This window comes from Camelus ferus, chromosome 33, assembly GCF_009834535.1.
Source record: "Camelus ferus isolate YT-003-E chromosome 33, BCGSAC_Cfer_1.0, whole genome shotgun sequence".
Taxonomy (NCBI): domain Eukaryota; kingdom Metazoa; phylum Chordata; class Mammalia; order Artiodactyla; family Camelidae; genus Camelus; species Camelus ferus.
In genome coordinates this window covers 9,101,090-9,117,819 of record NC_045728.1, presented here as the reverse complement: position 1 = coordinate 9,117,819, position 16,730 = coordinate 9,101,090, and the positions used below count along the sequence as shown (strand labels likewise).

At 44.5% G+C, this 16,730-nt stretch overlaps 1 long non-coding RNA gene across 1 annotated transcript; it reads left to right on the top strand.

Moving 5' to 3' along the window:
- The first annotated feature begins 3,471 nt into the window (after positions 1-3,471).
- Positions 3,472-16,042, top strand: LOC116661159. The gene is made up of 2 exons (XR_004316932.1): positions 3,472-4,380; positions 14,875-16,042. It is a non-coding gene; the product is annotated as an uncharacterized LOC116661159 (long non-coding RNA).
- The last annotated feature ends 688 nt before the right edge of the window (positions 16,043-16,730 follow it).

Below are 16,730 nucleotides of genomic sequence, written 5' to 3'. Positions count from 1 at the left end.
TTTAGGTTCTTGCCTACTTTGTCAAAGATTAATTGATCAAAAGTTTGTGGGTTCATTTCTAGGCTCTCTATTCTGTTCCATTGATCCACATGTTTGTGGAATCAAAAAAAAAAAAAAGACAAGTGAACTTATATATAAAAGAGAAACAGACTCACAGATGTAGAATACAGACTTCTGGTTGCTGAGGGGAGGCGGGTAGGAAGGGATAAACTGGGAGTTCGAGATTTGCAGATACTGACTGGTATACATAAAACAGATAAACAAGTTTATACTGTATAGCACAGGGAACTATATTCAGTATCTTGTAGTAGCTTATGGTGAAGAAGAATATGAAAATGAATCTATGTATATTCATGTATGACTGAAGCATTGTGCTGTACACCAGAAACTGACACAGCATTGTAAACTGACTACACCTCAATAAAAAAAGAAAAATAGTGCCCTTAAAAAAATGTCATGCATATGTATGTATAACTGAATAACTATGCTATACACTAGAAATTAACACAATATTGTAAATCAACAATACTTTAATTTAAAAGACATAAAAAAATACATCTACATGTGGAACAGTTCTCACAGCATACATACTGAATGCTGGCAGAAGATCTTACAACCAAAGCTGCAAAAAAAGATCACCATGTAACCAGGTAGGATGAAAGAAAAAAAAACAAAAAAAACAGTAATCAGGGTGGGACCTGCACTCCTGGGAGGGAGCTGTGACAGAGCAAAGTTCCCCCGACCCTGGGAGCCCCATTCACCAGCTAGGAGATGAGGTGGGACAGATAGGGAGCTTCAGAGGCTCACAGAGGAGAGCAGCAGCCAGCGTGCAGCAGGAAGGACAGAAAGAGAACAGCACAGACAGCCTTGGCCACCTCGCTGCACTCTGTAGCCCAAGACGTGTGTCTGCTGGTGCGCACAGGGGCAGTGTGCTGAAACAGGCTTCAGCAAACAGACCAGGGAAGAGCACGGCCTGAAGGAACAGGAGTTTGGTCTGGGCCACTACTGGGAGTGTGTGGAGGACACAGCCCGGGTCTGCCATAGAAGCCCCATTGTTAACACACGTGTGAAGGGAGGGGCAGGGCCCCCCCATGGCCGCCGCATTCTCAGCATGCTCACAGTGGGCGTGGCTTTGCCTCGATAAGCTCTGGGAGCAGGCAGGCACCAGCATGTTGCCCACATGTGGAAGCAAGGCTGTGGTCTGGGCTGATTCCCTAGCTCTCATGGTGGGTCCAGGTGTGCAACTATGCACGTCTTGGTGCCTGACTTTGGTGTATCTGTGCTGGGGACTTTGTGAGCACAGTGCCTGAGGGACATCCAGGCCAACGGCCTGCATTCCCACAGCTGAGGTAGGGTTGAGGGCAGTGCCAACAACAGTGCACTTTGTGAGTGTACATAATGGCTGATAGGTGATGCCACGGCACTCGCTTCCCGGTGGACCGCTCCTGTGGAGGAATACTCTGTGGCTCCTCTCCCTGCAGAAGCACTTGTGTCCCACCCACCTCACACCACATTTCAGAACCAGATCTGGGGAATTCTATTCCAACAACTGGGGAACAGACCCTGCCCTCTATAGGGCTGTGACAACCATAAGAGCAAACATGCTGAACATTCAGTGCAGGATTTGGTCACCACAATACCAACCACACCCGCTACCACGGTATAGTGACCAGCACACACTGAGGAAAGATGTGGCAGGAATCCATATGGAAAACAGCCCTCCCACCAAAAATAAGACACGTGCAGGCTACACAGGGATGCTTCCACATAAAAACAGCCCTTCAAGAAGACAGTAGATAACTATTTCTCCTAAATTCACAGTCAGAGAAATACTAGCAAAATGAAGAAGCAGAGGAACCACTCACAATTAAAATAAGAGAAATCCCCTGAAAGAACGAGTCAGACCTCTCCAGTCTATCAGATCCCAAGTTCAAAAAGGAGATAATAAAAAAAAAACTGAAGGAATTGAGAAAGGCTATTGATAGATATGCAAATCACTGTAACAAAGAACTAGAAACTATAAAGAGGAGTCAACTAAAATTAAAAAACTCATCTGCCAACATGAAAGCATTACAATAAATAGCAAACTAAATAATGCAGAAGAATGAACAGTGATTCGGAAGATAGAATGATGGAAATTACCCAATCAGAACAGTAGACAGAAAGACAAATGAAAAAAAAAAAAATGAAAACAACATACAAGACCTATGGGATAATATAAAGTAAGCCATCTCCTAGAGCAATGGAAACAAAAGCAAAAATACAGAAATGGGACCTAATCAAATTTATAAACTTTTGCACAAAGGAAACCACTGACCAAAGGAAAAGACAGCCAACTGAATGGGAGAAAACAGTTGCAAATGATATGACCTATAAGGCATTACTATCTAGCATATGTAAACAGCTCATACAACTCAATTGCAAAAAAAAAAAAAAAAAAGAGAGAGAGAAAGAAAAAAAGAAAGAAACCATACAACCCAATCAAAAAATAGGCAGAAGACCTAAATAGACATTTCTTCAAAGACATACATATATGGGCAATAGGCACCTGAAGATATGCTCAACATTGCTAATTATTAGAGAAATGCAAATCAAAACTACAATGAAGTATCACCTCACACCAGTCAGAATGGCCACCATTTATAAAGTCTACAAATAATAAGTTCTGGACAGGGTGTGGAGAAAAGGGAACCCTCCTACACTGCTGGTAAGAATGTAAATGGTACAGCCACTATGGAGAATAGCATGGAGGTTCTTTAAAAATCTAAAAATAGAGTTACCATATGATCCAGCAATCCCACTCTTGGGCATATATCTGCAGAAAAGTCTAAATCAAAAAGATACATGCACCCCAATGATCATAGCAGCACTATTTATAATAGCCAAGACATGGAAGCAACCTATATGTCCATCGACAGATGACTGGATAAAGTAGCTGTGGTATATTTCTGCAATGGAATACTACTTAGCCATGAAAAAGAATGATATAATGCCATTTGCAGCAACATAGAGGAACCTAGAGATTATCATACTAAGTGAAATAAGTCAGACAAAGATAAATATCCTATGATATCACTTATATGTGGAATCTAAAAAATGACACAAATGAACTTACAAAATGGAAGCAGATTCACAGACCTAGAAAACAAAAGATGGTTACCACAGGGGAAAGGGATGGGGAGGGATAAATTAGGAATTTGGGATTAACAGATATAAAGTACTATATATATTTCCCTGTGCTATACAGTACAATCTTGTTTATCTATTCTACATATATACAAGAACTTACGGTAGCTCACAGAGAAAAAAATGTGATAATGAATATATATATGTTCATGTATAACTGAAAAATTGTGCTCTAAACTGGAATTTCACGTAACATTGTAAAATGATTATAACTCAATAAAAAAGTGTTAAAAAAATTAAGTACCTTAGATAAACAACAAGCTCTTACTGTATAGCAGAGTGACCTGTGTTCAATATCTTGTAATAAATTATAATGGAAAAGAAAAAAAATACAAAGGAAGTCAGGACCTCTATTTGATAGATCAATAACTTTAAAAACCCTATAGGACTTCTGAAACCTTTTGGTCATCTACTGTTTTCTTCCTGTATGGTGGGCATCCGGAGCAAGAGGAGGAAAGAGGGGAGCCCTGGTTTCCAGCCCCGGCTCCACTGCCAGCCTGAGAAGGGAAAGAGCCTGAGGATGGAGCTATGTTTTAAAAAGGGAGAAATGAGAGGACTGAGAGACTGATGCCTGCAAGAAGGAAGGAGAGGGTAAGCAGTGAGGAGGGACACAGGAAGGAAGGAAGGAGAGGAGCCAGTTCAGGACCAGAAAAGCCGCCTACCGGCTTAGCCATCTGCCCTTGCATACGAGAGCAGTGGGTAACCTCCGGGCTTCGCAGTTCTACAGACCCAGAGTCAAGTTCTGCCTTTACTGCTCCCCAACTGTGTCCCTTTGGACAACTTCCTTAATCCTCGGTTTCTCACTTATGAAGTAGCCTAGCTACAGTAAGAGCAAGGACAAAAATAATAGAATATGCCTCCTAGATTTCTTGTGAGAAATAAAATAACATGCCTGCTACAGGACTTGACATTCAATAAATGGTAGTTTGTAGAAAAGTAGTTCTTAACATGGATATATGAACTCTTTGGACCCCAATGGTCTTATTGGATAAATGGTAACTCTAGATTTGTTTGCCTGAGTCCTAGCCATCCAGGCTGCTGAACAGTCCCTGGGCACTGGAATATTCTCCATGCCAGGTCGTGAAAAGGGTACGTCGGTTGTCTTCCAAGATGATGGGGTGCCACTTAAAGCCAAGAAACTCAAATGAGACCCAAAGGAGAGAAATCTGCTAATGAGCCCATCAAGATAAAGAGGTGAGAATGTCGGCTTCTGACCATCTGTCTTGTTCTGGCAGCTCGGGCTGTCCAGACCCCCACCCCCTGCGCCTCATCGAAACTTGCCAATGCCATTGATTTGTATTAATCTGATTGAGCATTCATTACCCCAAGTACCAACCTGTCACTATTTGCTTAGCTTGCATGAAATCAGAGCTACACAAAAATCAATGTGTGAAATCTTTGTATCAACATTTAAGAAATAAAAAGGGTTATGCTGACAGATGCACGTTTCCAGACAGATTAAAACTGACAAATTGGCATGATCCACTATGAGGGCAATGATGAGGTGCAGTGAAATGTCAAAGGTTTTGAAAATGGCATGCTGAGGGAAGGAATGCATTGCTGTCAGGGGGGAAAAATGGGAACAGAGAGGGTTGTTTAAGGGCTTTTGGGTTTGCACAAATACTGGTGACTTTTTCTGAGGAACTGACTTGTTTTCAGCGCGGCTGCTTTGGTGTTATTGTCCACTAGGAACCAATAAGAAAAACAGGGGGTTAATGACTTAAGCCAGGTCACCACATGCAGTGGCAGTGCCAGGACAGAATGGAGGAATCTGGATGCCCACTTCTGCCAATCACTGAACCCTCTGATGCTCAGAGGGAGACAGTCTCACATCTTGCCTTCTATACATCTTCTCCTTCTGAGAAATAATTGAAGGAACTCTTCCCATTTAAACAATCATCAGCCCCCAACAGAATTCTAGAGCAGGCTGATCAGGGCAGGCATGCTTTGCACAACAAATGCTATCTTCCACACTTCAGCTTACAAGACACTCATGCATTGGGTAAAATGTATTAGCTTTGATTGAAAGAACACCTTTAATAAAGATAATGGCCAACTTAATAAAGAAGAAAAAGTCACTCCTCTTTATGACATACACTGCATCTGTGGATGCACATACAAGCCATCACAGTACTCCAGAAGTGTGACAACATTTTCTTTTCATTTCGATTCCCTGTGCCTCGTAGCATACTTATGGACCATCTGCTTTCAACACCATTGGATCGTGTATGCTTCAGGAATGCAAATTCTTTTGCTAAAAAAATAGTAGCCAAGAAAGGTAAATAGATATGCTGCTGAGAAAGAAAACTGAATCCACTCCAAACAAACTCAAAAATTAATAACACATGTGTGCAAAAGGCAGAGAAGTCACCTTTGGCAAACCTGTAGGATGATGGAGTGAAAAAGACTGAGCTCTGGAATCAGACTTGAATTGGAATCTCACCCCCACCACTCACTGATGTGAGGTGTTTTTGTTAAAAATCAGTTTGCTAACTTCTTCTGAACCTGTAAAATGAAAGTAAGACTGTAGGAGTTTTAAGAGGATTAGGTGAGAAAAGGAGTATGAAAGTTCTAACATTTTGCCTAAAATATAGTACACTCTCAGTGCAGGTTTGTTTTCCATTGGGTCATTCATCATTATGATTATCTGCTTCTCTACCTCCACCTCTACCCATTAGAGTGGATACTATAGAAATGCTATGATTAATACTTTATTACCTGGTTCTACATAGATGCACATATTGCCCAGCCCTAAACTCTTCATTCCTCAGAGCAATGGAGACACAATCAAGTAAATAAAATTGACCTTTATTACCATGTGGCCAGGATTCATCACTATGCCTGTTGGTTGATATACCAGTGAATCCTTCTTTCACCGGCCCTCTTTGTTCTGGCTGTCTATGACTGCACACCAAATCACCCCAACACTTAGTACTTAAAACAGCAACGATCATTTATTTTGCCCTCAAATTTGCAAGTTTGGAAGGCTTGTCTTTGCTCCATGTAGCATCACCTGGCAGCTCGACTGGGGGCTGACAGATCTACTTCCAAGATGACTCACTCACATGGCTAGTTATGCTGGTGCTTGATGCTGGTAGGGAGCTGAGCTGGGCCCAACAGCTAGGGGCCTCAGTTTCTCTCCACATGGGCCTGTGTTGCCTGGTCTTTCAAAGACAAGCATCCAGCGAGAGGGAGAACCAGGTGGAAGCCATACCACTTTTAATGACCTAGTCTTGGAAGTCACATAGCATCACTTCTGTCACACCCTATTAGTTGAGGAAGTCACAAAGTCCTGCCCAGGTTCATGGGGAGTGGTCATAGACTCTACTTCCTGATGGGGAGTGACAAGTTTCTCGAAGAAAACATGGGATAGGAAATATTTTTACAGCTATTTTTGGAAAACAGAATCTGCCACATTTTTTCCAGGTCGTTTGGTTACCATCTTGGTCCAAACCTTTATTACTAACATTTTCTAATGCCATATAGAAAAATAAACTAAAAATAGATTAAAGACCTAAATGTAAGACCATATACCATGAAACTCCTAGAGGAAAACATAGGCAGAACACTCTTTGACATGAATTGCAGCAATATTTTTTTGGATGCATCTCCTAAAGGAAAGAAAATAAAAGCAAAAATAAACAAACGGGACCTAATTAAACTTAAAAGCTTTTGCACAGCCAAGGAAACCATCGGCAAAATGAAGACAGCCAACTGAATGGGAGAAAATAGTTGCAAATGATATGACCAATAAGGGATTAATATTCAACGTATATGAACAGCTCACACAGCTCAACATCAGAACAATCAAATGACCCAATTTTAAAATGGGCAGAAGAACTGAACAGACAATTTCCAAAGAGGAAATGCAGATGGCCAACAGGCACATGAAAAGAGGCTCAACGTCACTCATCACCAGGGAGATGCAAATCAAAACCACAACGAGACCACTCCTAGGTATATATCTGAAAAAAACCAAAACACTAATTTGGAAAGATACATGCACCCCCAATAGTCATAGCAACACTATTTACAACAGCCAATATATGGAAGCAACCTAACTGTCCATTAACAGATGAGTGGGTAAAGAAGATGTGGTGTATATATACAATGGATGGAATACTATTCAGCCATAAAAAATGAAATTTTGCCATTTGCAGCAACATGGGTGGAGTTGGAGGGCATTATGCTGAGTGAAATAAGTCAGACAAAGAAAGACAAATACTGTATGATAACTTTTATATGTGGAAGCTAAAAAAATACAACAAATTAGTGAATACAACAAAAAACCAGACTCACAGATACAGAGAACATACTGGCAACCAGTGGTGGGGGAGGGGCACTACAGGGGTAGGAGAGTGGGAGGTACAAACTACTGAGTGCAAGATGGGCTCAGGGATGTATTGTGCAACACGGGGAATGTAGCCAATATTTTGTAATAACTGTAAATAGAACGTAACCTTTAAAAAATTGTATAATAAAAAATTAAACACAACATTGTAAATCAACTGTACTTCAATTAAAATTTTTTTAAAATGTTTTAAACCTTATTACTAACTTGCCAGAACTAGGCATTTTCTCCTTTTTCTTTTATTTTGGTCTTTCCTACTCTCTTCTATATAGAATTATCCTCCTAAAAGAAAGAAGGAAAATTCTGCTCATCCCACCCTCACCCCATTCAGCCTTCTTTGACTGCCCGTGGCCTGCTCATCTCTTACACGAAACACACACTTCATGATCTGAATACAACTTTGCAGCCCTAGCTTAATCCAGCCCCACACATCCAGCCTAACATCTCAGTGAAATTAAGCAATAGTCCATCTTCTCGAGGCAAAACTGTGAAGTGGAAAGACCCTGGACTCGTAGCCTTTGGAATCAGTCAGATCTGGGTTCAAGTCCCAGCCATGCCACTAGGCTGTATCATTTGTAAAATGAGCTTAAAAATTCTTATCTTGCAGAACTGCTAAGATGATGAAATGAAACAACGTAAGGAAAGTGACAGGCACAGAGTTGCTTTTAAATGGGTGTGATTTCTTCCTGTCTCCACTTTCCTCTCAAGTATCTTATTTCAGCACCTGTCTGTGAAGAGTGTCCTTCAAAAGCAGGTTATGGACTTGGTTTCCAGATGGCGTTGCCAACAGTTCAAGCAGGAGCTACACGCAGGGCAGCCCTGTCTACAGAATTACCTGGTGTCGTTTCCCTAGCCACAGAAAGCCACCGTGTGAGTTGGTGGCACTGATGCCCAGGGTGGACTTCCCACAATCTTTCAGTCCAGGCACTTCAAGGGCTTGTCGTACGTGGACAGAAATACATCCTGATGTACGTGCCTTTGGAGACAGCTGTGGTGCTGCGGTTTGTACTCCACAAGTCCACCCCGGACTGGGCAGATGTCAAAAGCAGTGTTGCTACCCTTCCTAAAAGCATCCAGTAATTTCCCTCTCAGTCTCCTTATTCTTTGGGGCCTGTTTATATATTTCCAATCAATTAGGGCATTTTTTTGGGTTACTTCTAACATTTTGCCTAATCAGTTCTCTTATTAATCCCATTAAATGTCTACCTTTCAAATTAGATTTCCATTTAGCAGATGATTTACTCAACAGATCAATAGGAAAGTTCCAAGAATTGCAATCTCCCTATTTCCAATAATTTGTAGAGTCTCGGAGAGGTCATCTCTCTCATCTATATCAGAAGCAGCTGATCTATGGTGAGCAAGCCAAGTTATTAAGACTTAACCTTTTAAGAAGATACTCACACTAAGAATAGCTCAACGTTACGGCACACTCAATTTTTAATGGAGTTACACTGAAGCTATTCATCCCAGGATAGACTTTGCTTTAATGCTGGCATCTCCCCATGTCTCCATAAGCCATCCATCCACAGCTGCTCCTATGACATTCTGCTATTTTCCTGTGTGTTTACAAATGTGAACGTCCGTGGAGACAGACAGTGTGGGTATCCACGTGCAAAGACTGGCATAGCTGTGCCTATGGGAGGCTGAGGGCAAAGAAATAATGCCTTCTCTCATCTTGTTCACCCAGCCTCAATCCTGCTTTCCAAATTCCTCCTGCACTTTTATTTCCTCCATGAAATCTTTCCTGATTTAACTCCATTCAGTTTCATTGCTCTATTCATGCCGTCATATGCATAGTTACTGGTTAACGTTTATTTAGCTCTTCCGATCTGTCAGACCCTGTGCTGAGTGCTTTATGTTAATCATCTCATTTACTCCTCAAAATAACCCCGTGAGCATGGTATTATTATTCTCTTTTCATACCTGATGAAACTGTGGCTCGGAGATGAGTGAACTTGTCCTGGGTGACAGTGCGTGTATTAGAGGTGGGTTGGGAAATCGGGGCTGTCTACCTCTATGGCCCCTTGGGACCACCCTGCGATGGGGGGGGCCCTCACTGCTACCCACCACGCCACCCATTCCACGGTTCTTGTGACTGAAGCAAGACTCTCCATGTGTTCATGGCTTTTGATGCATCTCTAAGCCATTTCCTTGTGTATCTGCTTCTGTTCCTTAAACTAAGGATTGCAAAGAGAAGAGCTGTATGGTTTATCTTCTCCCCAGGAAGCAGCCCTGGTGTAGTGGAAAGCACCCCTGGTGTGATGCATTCGTGATCTGAGGTCCAACTCGTGGCTTCCCCCCTTCCCCTCTGTGTAAATGCTGGTTGAGCCAATCTTGTTGAAGCCATTTCCTTGTCTTTAAAATGATGGTTATTACACCTGCAGTGGAACTGATGTCTGCACAAATGTTGGGTAAAGCACCATAAAGATGCAGAACACTCTTTCATGTCATCTCTCAGAGCCCCTGCAGAGACTTCTGATTTCAGAGCGTGAGAAGTCACCGGTGACCATATCAGACTCCTGGGAGAGCAGTGCCCACCGTGTGCAAAGTAACTCCTCAGAGGAGCCTGGGGTTCGGACCAGGTGGTAGGGGCTGATCCGCACACGCCCAGAGCCGCTCCCTCCCCCGAACAATGGGAACGAGGAGCAGTGTGACTGGCAAGGGGCCACACAGCTGTTCTTTGAATCCTGGGAGGACAGCAGTGGTCTCCCATTGCGGGGAGAGGGGTTTAAGTTAAACCTGAGGAAGTATTTCCTGAGAACAGGCACTGGGAGAGTCTGGAATGCAAGGTTAAGGAAGGCTGGAATGTCCTTTGGAAATGCTGAAAAAAACGCAGAACAAAAAAACCGATCTATCTGAAGGTCGTGTTGCCTGGAGGCAGAAGAATGGATTAGTTCCTTTCAGACCAAGGAGCTAAAGAGGTCTGAGAAAGGAGCTCTGCTTCTTGTCTTGTCTCACCTTGCATCCTAGAAAACTTCTTTTCAGTGCCAGTAGGAAGTGATCCTGAGAATCATCGCAACACGTCTCCCCGTCCCCCAAATGTCTGGCCCAGCTGTCAACATTGTTTCATCCCGGGGGGCTGACTCCCCGTCCACGGAGTTCTTCGGAAAGCACAGCTCCCCTTCCAGGAGCCAGACTCAGACACCTAAGAAAGCTCTGAAGAAATATACCATGGAACATGCCACGCGACCTTCCCAGGTTTGTTTTTACAGGCAGCACTTAACTGGGGTCTACTTGGCAGCTATGACCATTAAGGTTTCCACCAGTCAGTCAGCAACCAAGAAACACAAAGCACTGGTTTGGTAAGAACGCACGAAAACCTCCCCCTTTATGCTCTCATTCCTGAGACTGTCATTGGGAAATGCTGCAAACAAAAGAGAAGTGAAGGTTTTGAAAGGTGCAACATGTGTGAGCTCTGGGCTCATAAAATCATTAGCCTTCAGAATCCTAGGAGTTGCCAACACACAGTGGTGACGAGTGTGGCATCTCTCCACACAATGTGGCGAGCCTGTCAAGGAAATACGTGGCCCCACAAAATCACTTGCAAGGCTGCCTCACTTTTTTCACTGTTTTTTTAACCATCTTAGTGTCTCTGAGACACAGTTGGCCCAGATGGGTGATGAGAGGGATGTGAGGGACAACAATTGAAAATACAATTTTCCATTTCCAAGGCTTGATTTTTTTTCTTCTCCAAGGTCAAACTAACTTCACTGTTGTTTTAGTCCATGGACCAGTTTCATTTGCTTGGTTCTCAAAAACAACATTAAATCAGGGATTCTTAACTTGGCATCTACAGATGGGTTTGGGGCGTCTTTGAACCTATTAAAATTATGCAGAATATCACGTCTATATGCTCTTTTCTGGAAAAGATGATCTAAAGTTTTCTTCATATTCTCTTGGGGGTATATGATTGTAAAATACAAACAGCCATCACATTTAAGGGAAACTCTTCAGTTACCCCTCTGCCAGCAGAGCTTCCCTGCCACATGCCACCAGGTCTCTTGTCAAGTGACTTGCAGAGGGAGGTCCTCCCTCTCAAAGCTGATGCTGCGTATCAAGCGAGCCAGGGTGGTCTGTCATCAGATGCAGCAGAGGTAAAGAGATGATCTAGGTCATCTCTAGGGTTTCCTTCAATTCCAAGCTTCTAGGACTCAGTGAACTGTGACCCAGAAATAAGAATTTGGGGCCACATAATAGGCATTTTATTCTTGCTTTTCTTTAAGGGAAAATGGTCACCCTCTTTGCCTGCCTGCTCCTCAGGGGACTGAATCTGACAAGCAGAATAGGAGATGGAGTGTGTTGGCTACAGGGAGAGGCTGGGAGGGTCTCTGGGCCAAGGGATGCAGAAAGTAGGTGGATAGGGGAGGTGCCCAAGGGGCAAAGCAGATGAAAACGTGGGTGCTGCTGGTGTGAGACCGCTGTGCAGGAATATGCCCGTGGTCTGTGTTTGGAAAGGGTCGGTGTGAGGTTTTTGGCATCTCCAGAACCCCTCTTAGCATTGACAGTCCTGTTGTCTTTCCTTCTCTTTTCATTAAATAGAGCTAAGAATGGATTTGGCTACAGAGCTCCGCCTGCCACATCTGGTCCTGCTTGGCTTTAGTCGGAACAGACCTTCCAGCACAAAATAAACACCAATAAAAGTATCATGGTGTGGTTACTCCATGCGCATCCAAACCTTCCTCACTTTCTGGGCTCTGATGGTGGAGGGGGCAGGGCGCCCACGCAAGGGCTGAACCCGGGGCCGCAGCCCAGCAACCGCAGGCAGAGGAGATCAGTGGAAAGCTACAACGAACCCCTGTTGCTCAAAGAAACACAAAAGCCTCGCATGAGGAAGGCAGGCGGAGGAGTGACCTAATTGTTAATTAATTAATTTGTTCAAAAAATGGTACTGTTCTTGCCATGTGAACAGCTCTGTAGTGCCGCACGAGCTGCTGTGGGAGACTCGGTCCTCAAGGGACTTATCAGCCCCTTACATGAGCCATAGGCTTTGAAAGCTGAAGTGTAAGCCTGATTACCCAACGGGCACAGCCAGTAACAGAGACGGCAACGGGCCCTCTATGGGGGGGGGGGGTCGAGAAAGGTTTATGGAGGCAGTATAAGAGGGTAAGGGACTTGAGAAGATGGAGAAGATTTGGGGAAGGTAGGTCAGAGGGGAAACCCCAGGTCAGGAGGGGCAAGATGATCACAGCTGTGGAGCATGAAAACGTCAGGTGCCACTGATCGGTTGTGAGTCAGCACGAAGCTCTTGCAAAAGACCTTGACTAAATTCTTGTCATGCAAAAGGGTTTAGATCTTATCTCGTAGGAAAGTTATATTCCCTCCCCACCGAATGCTGGTGGTCCAGGACTGCGGCAGAAGTGGCACTGTGTGATTGGCCTAAGTGACAGAAAGTAACACGGGTTCTTCCTGGTTCGCTATCTCTTGGGACACGTGCCTTTGGGAGCCTTGAGTGGCTGTGTAAGACGTATGGCTACTTTGAAGCTGCTGTGAAGGAGAGGCCATGAGGAAGGGCCACACAGAGATGGAGACTTGCCCAAAGGGCCCCCGCTGTTTGAGTTTTCCCAGCCTGGGCCCCAGCCATGTGCGCGACGAAGCCTTGGAGATGGTCCCGGTCCCAGCCCTGACTACCACTGACATTCACCCTCTGAGAGTAGCTGTGGAGAGAACCAGTGATGGGGACGTAGCCGAGCCCAGTTAAACTCCAGAACCGTGAGAGAGAACAGTAATAATAAATTGTTGTTTTAAGCCACTAAGTTGTAAGGTGGCTTGTTATGCAGCCACAGAGGAGGGTCAACCAGTAATGACAGCCAATTGTGATCCATCTCCTAACTGAAGCATCGGGAAGGCGGCGCCTGAGTCGGCCAGCCCCGCGTGGGAGGGGAGGTGGAAAGGTCGGGGAAGTGTTTCCAGGAGAGGTGAAGTACGAGCTGCGACTTCAAGGGTGAATAGGTGAGTGTCAACTACATCCTGGAAATGGAGGGGAAGAGACAGACAGGCAGGAGGGATAGGAATAAGAAAAGAAAGAATTGATAGCATTTGAGACTGCGTGGCTATGGGGCAGAAGCAAAGGAAGAGACAGGCTATAAATGGCTTTTGCCTCATTTAAATTAACTTTACCTGAATTGTAACAAAACGTACAGTGTTTAATAAAAGAGCCTTTACTGGTGGAAACAAGGCAAAGCCTGGAATCTAGAGGTGCGAAATAGATATTCTCTAGTAACTGGCGCGTGACCTCATCTCTCTATGCAAGATTAAAGTATTCGCTGCAGTTATCACGAAGCCCAGCTTGACTGCATCCGTGATTCATGCTCTGAGCGCTGTCTTCGCGCCCGCCAGGGGCCGGGGTGGTGCCCTTCCCCCCGCACACACACCTGTACCCACACTGAGATAAAGGGGGCTCACTCCTCCCCAGTCCCTTGGCTTACTTACCTCCCAGCACCAGCCCTGCATAACGAGACATGCTGGGGGTGGGGAAGGAGGGTGGCTGTTAAGGGGATGGGAAGAGAAATAAACATTTTCCTGGAAAGGCACTTCTTAGTATTCTTTTCCGATCAAGTGGGCGGAAGACAACTTAATTAAGAGACAGTGCTTAATGACAAGGAAGGAAAACGCTCCTTATCTGGTGGATTCCTTTGCTGATGGAATCTTCCAGCTCGCCCCGGCTAAGTCCATTGACTATGCCCGAAGGATGCATTGCCACGAAAGCTCTAGCATTAAACTGCAGGGCAGCAGCCCCCATGATTCAAGCACAGACTGTAGCCATCCTTTCTCTGTGGATGCACCCCAACATGGAAGCTCGTCTGCAAGTCTGCACCCAGGACTTTGCCAGAAGGTGGAGGTGTCTGGCATGGTTGCATTTCCTTGCCGCGCACAGCTCCTTCACCCCAGGCATGAGCCATATTTATTCCTGAAGCACAGCATCCTCTCTCATTGTCTTTCATGCTTGTCCTGAGTTTCTCTTTCCTCCCTTTCTCACCTAACAAATTCACCCTCATCCTTGGAGGCAGACTCCAAGGGCACTTTCTCTGTAAAAGAGGTAGCATTGACTGTTTCTACTCGATGCTGACTTGGCCCTTTGGCAGTAAGGTGTAGAAGCTATGAACATGGGTTTTGGGGTCAGATAGTCATTTAGTTTTCTAGGGTTGCCATAGTAAAGGATCGTGAGATGGGATGGCTTAAAACAATGGAAATTTATTGTCTCTCAGGTCTGGAGGCGTGAAGTCCAAAATCAAGGTGTCAGCAGGGCCACGTTCCCTCTGAAGGATCTGGAAGGGCACTCCTTCCTTGCCTCCTCTGGCTCTTGGTGTTTGTAATCCTTGGCATTTCTTGACTTGCAGGTGTGCTGCTCCAGTCTCTGCCTCCGTTGTCACATGGCCATCTTCTCCCTATGGTCTCTACACTGTCTTCTTTCTGTGCATGTCCATCTCTGCGTTCGAATTACCTCTTCTCATAAGGACACCAGTCCTGTTGGATTAAGGCCCCACCCTAACGACTTCATCTGAACGTGGCTACATCTCCAAAGACCCTATTTCCAAACAAGGTCATGTTCACAGGTACTGTGGGTCAGGACTTCAATATATCTTTTAGGGGGACACAGTTCATCCCACAACAACAGTTAACCTCTCTAAGCTTCAGTTTTCTTATCTTTACAGTGATGGATCCCCATAGTGTCAAAGTCAAGGAGATACTGTAGGGGATACATCTGAAGGCTTAGACACGAGGCTTCACAAATAGCCTTCAATACGTGGTCCTTATTACAGAAGACATCCACGTGGCGGGGAGCAGGCCAGCCGTGCCTTCTCCACTCCTGTCCTTCAAAGCGCACCTTCGCCTTGAGATTTTTCACTAAACCCACTGAGACTGCTACAGAAATTCTTCTGAGGCTGGGGTGACAGGAGCAGATAATTAGTAAAAGATCAGGAAAGGGTAAGTGACTTCAGAGAAGAGAAGTTGAAACATGGTCTGACCTTTTCCATTATCTTGAACCAAGGCTGATCTAAGTTCAATTTTATGAATGGAGCTGACGGTTCTCTTTATACTCAGAATAGGTACCATTGGAAAGAGAAGCCACCGACAACTTTGTTTCCTTCTTGTGTGATTTGTTGGGGAGACTTACTGCTTTGGAGGCTGCCCGGGAAGCACCTTGACTCTCAGCCTGGAGACCCCCAGGATTCCAGCACCCGAAACCCTGAACAGAGGTCTGGTTGGCCAAGACCCCGCTTGTGTGCCTAGCACGTGGGCCCAGACTCAGTGACATGGCCCAGCTCACAGGAAGAAGTACTGAGGGTGAAAAGCAGCCCATGTGCCTGGCCTTCCCAGCCCTAAGGAAACATCCCAGAGCCCTGACAATTCCTCCACATCAGCACTCCAACGAAAGCCATCAGAAAAAATTTATTTCATCGGGGGAGCCCTTCTGGTCCCGGCTCAGCGCCATTGCTACATGATCCTTCCTTGGCCTTTGAAATTAGTAATAGTCAAAGCAATAAAGACTAATTTTATGCTCTAGAACCTGACAGTGAAAAATATTTTAGGTGATGGTCTGTGTACTGGTTGATTTAGGAAACCAACAAACCTGACAGCTGAGCAGGACGCGACACTCCAGGAGTGATGGGATGGTCATATGGTCTGTTTTGCACCATGCAAGGCGATCGAGATGCAATTCAGCAGATCTAATGTAGCTCTTGTTGGCTTTGGCTCTTTTTCTTTTAGAAAATAACTATGTCAAAGTATTTCCAGTATGTCCCCTTTTATAGGTTAAATTTTAAAAATAACATAGTTGATTTCACACAGTTGAGAACACGGGCTTTTGATTCTGAATGCCTGAGTTCAGACACACGCTCAGCTGTTTGCTAACTCCGTGACTTTGGGCGGGTCACTTACTATATCAATGCCTCGGTGTCTTCAGCTATAAAATGGCGATAATAATGACCTCATAAAGATCAGTTCAAGAAAGATACCTAGCACAGCACGTGGCCCAGAATAAATGCTCCAGCCTTAATTCTTTTATTCCCCCCTCCCTCCCTCCCTCTCTTCCTCCTCAGCACATTTATACAATGTATACAACACAGGGACTATGAAGATGAATCAGACACGATTTCTGTTGTTGAGGTGTTAATGGTATGATACGGGAAGACAAGATTTGAACAAGAACCATAGATAGATAGATCGATCGATCGATCCTGAGACAGAAGTA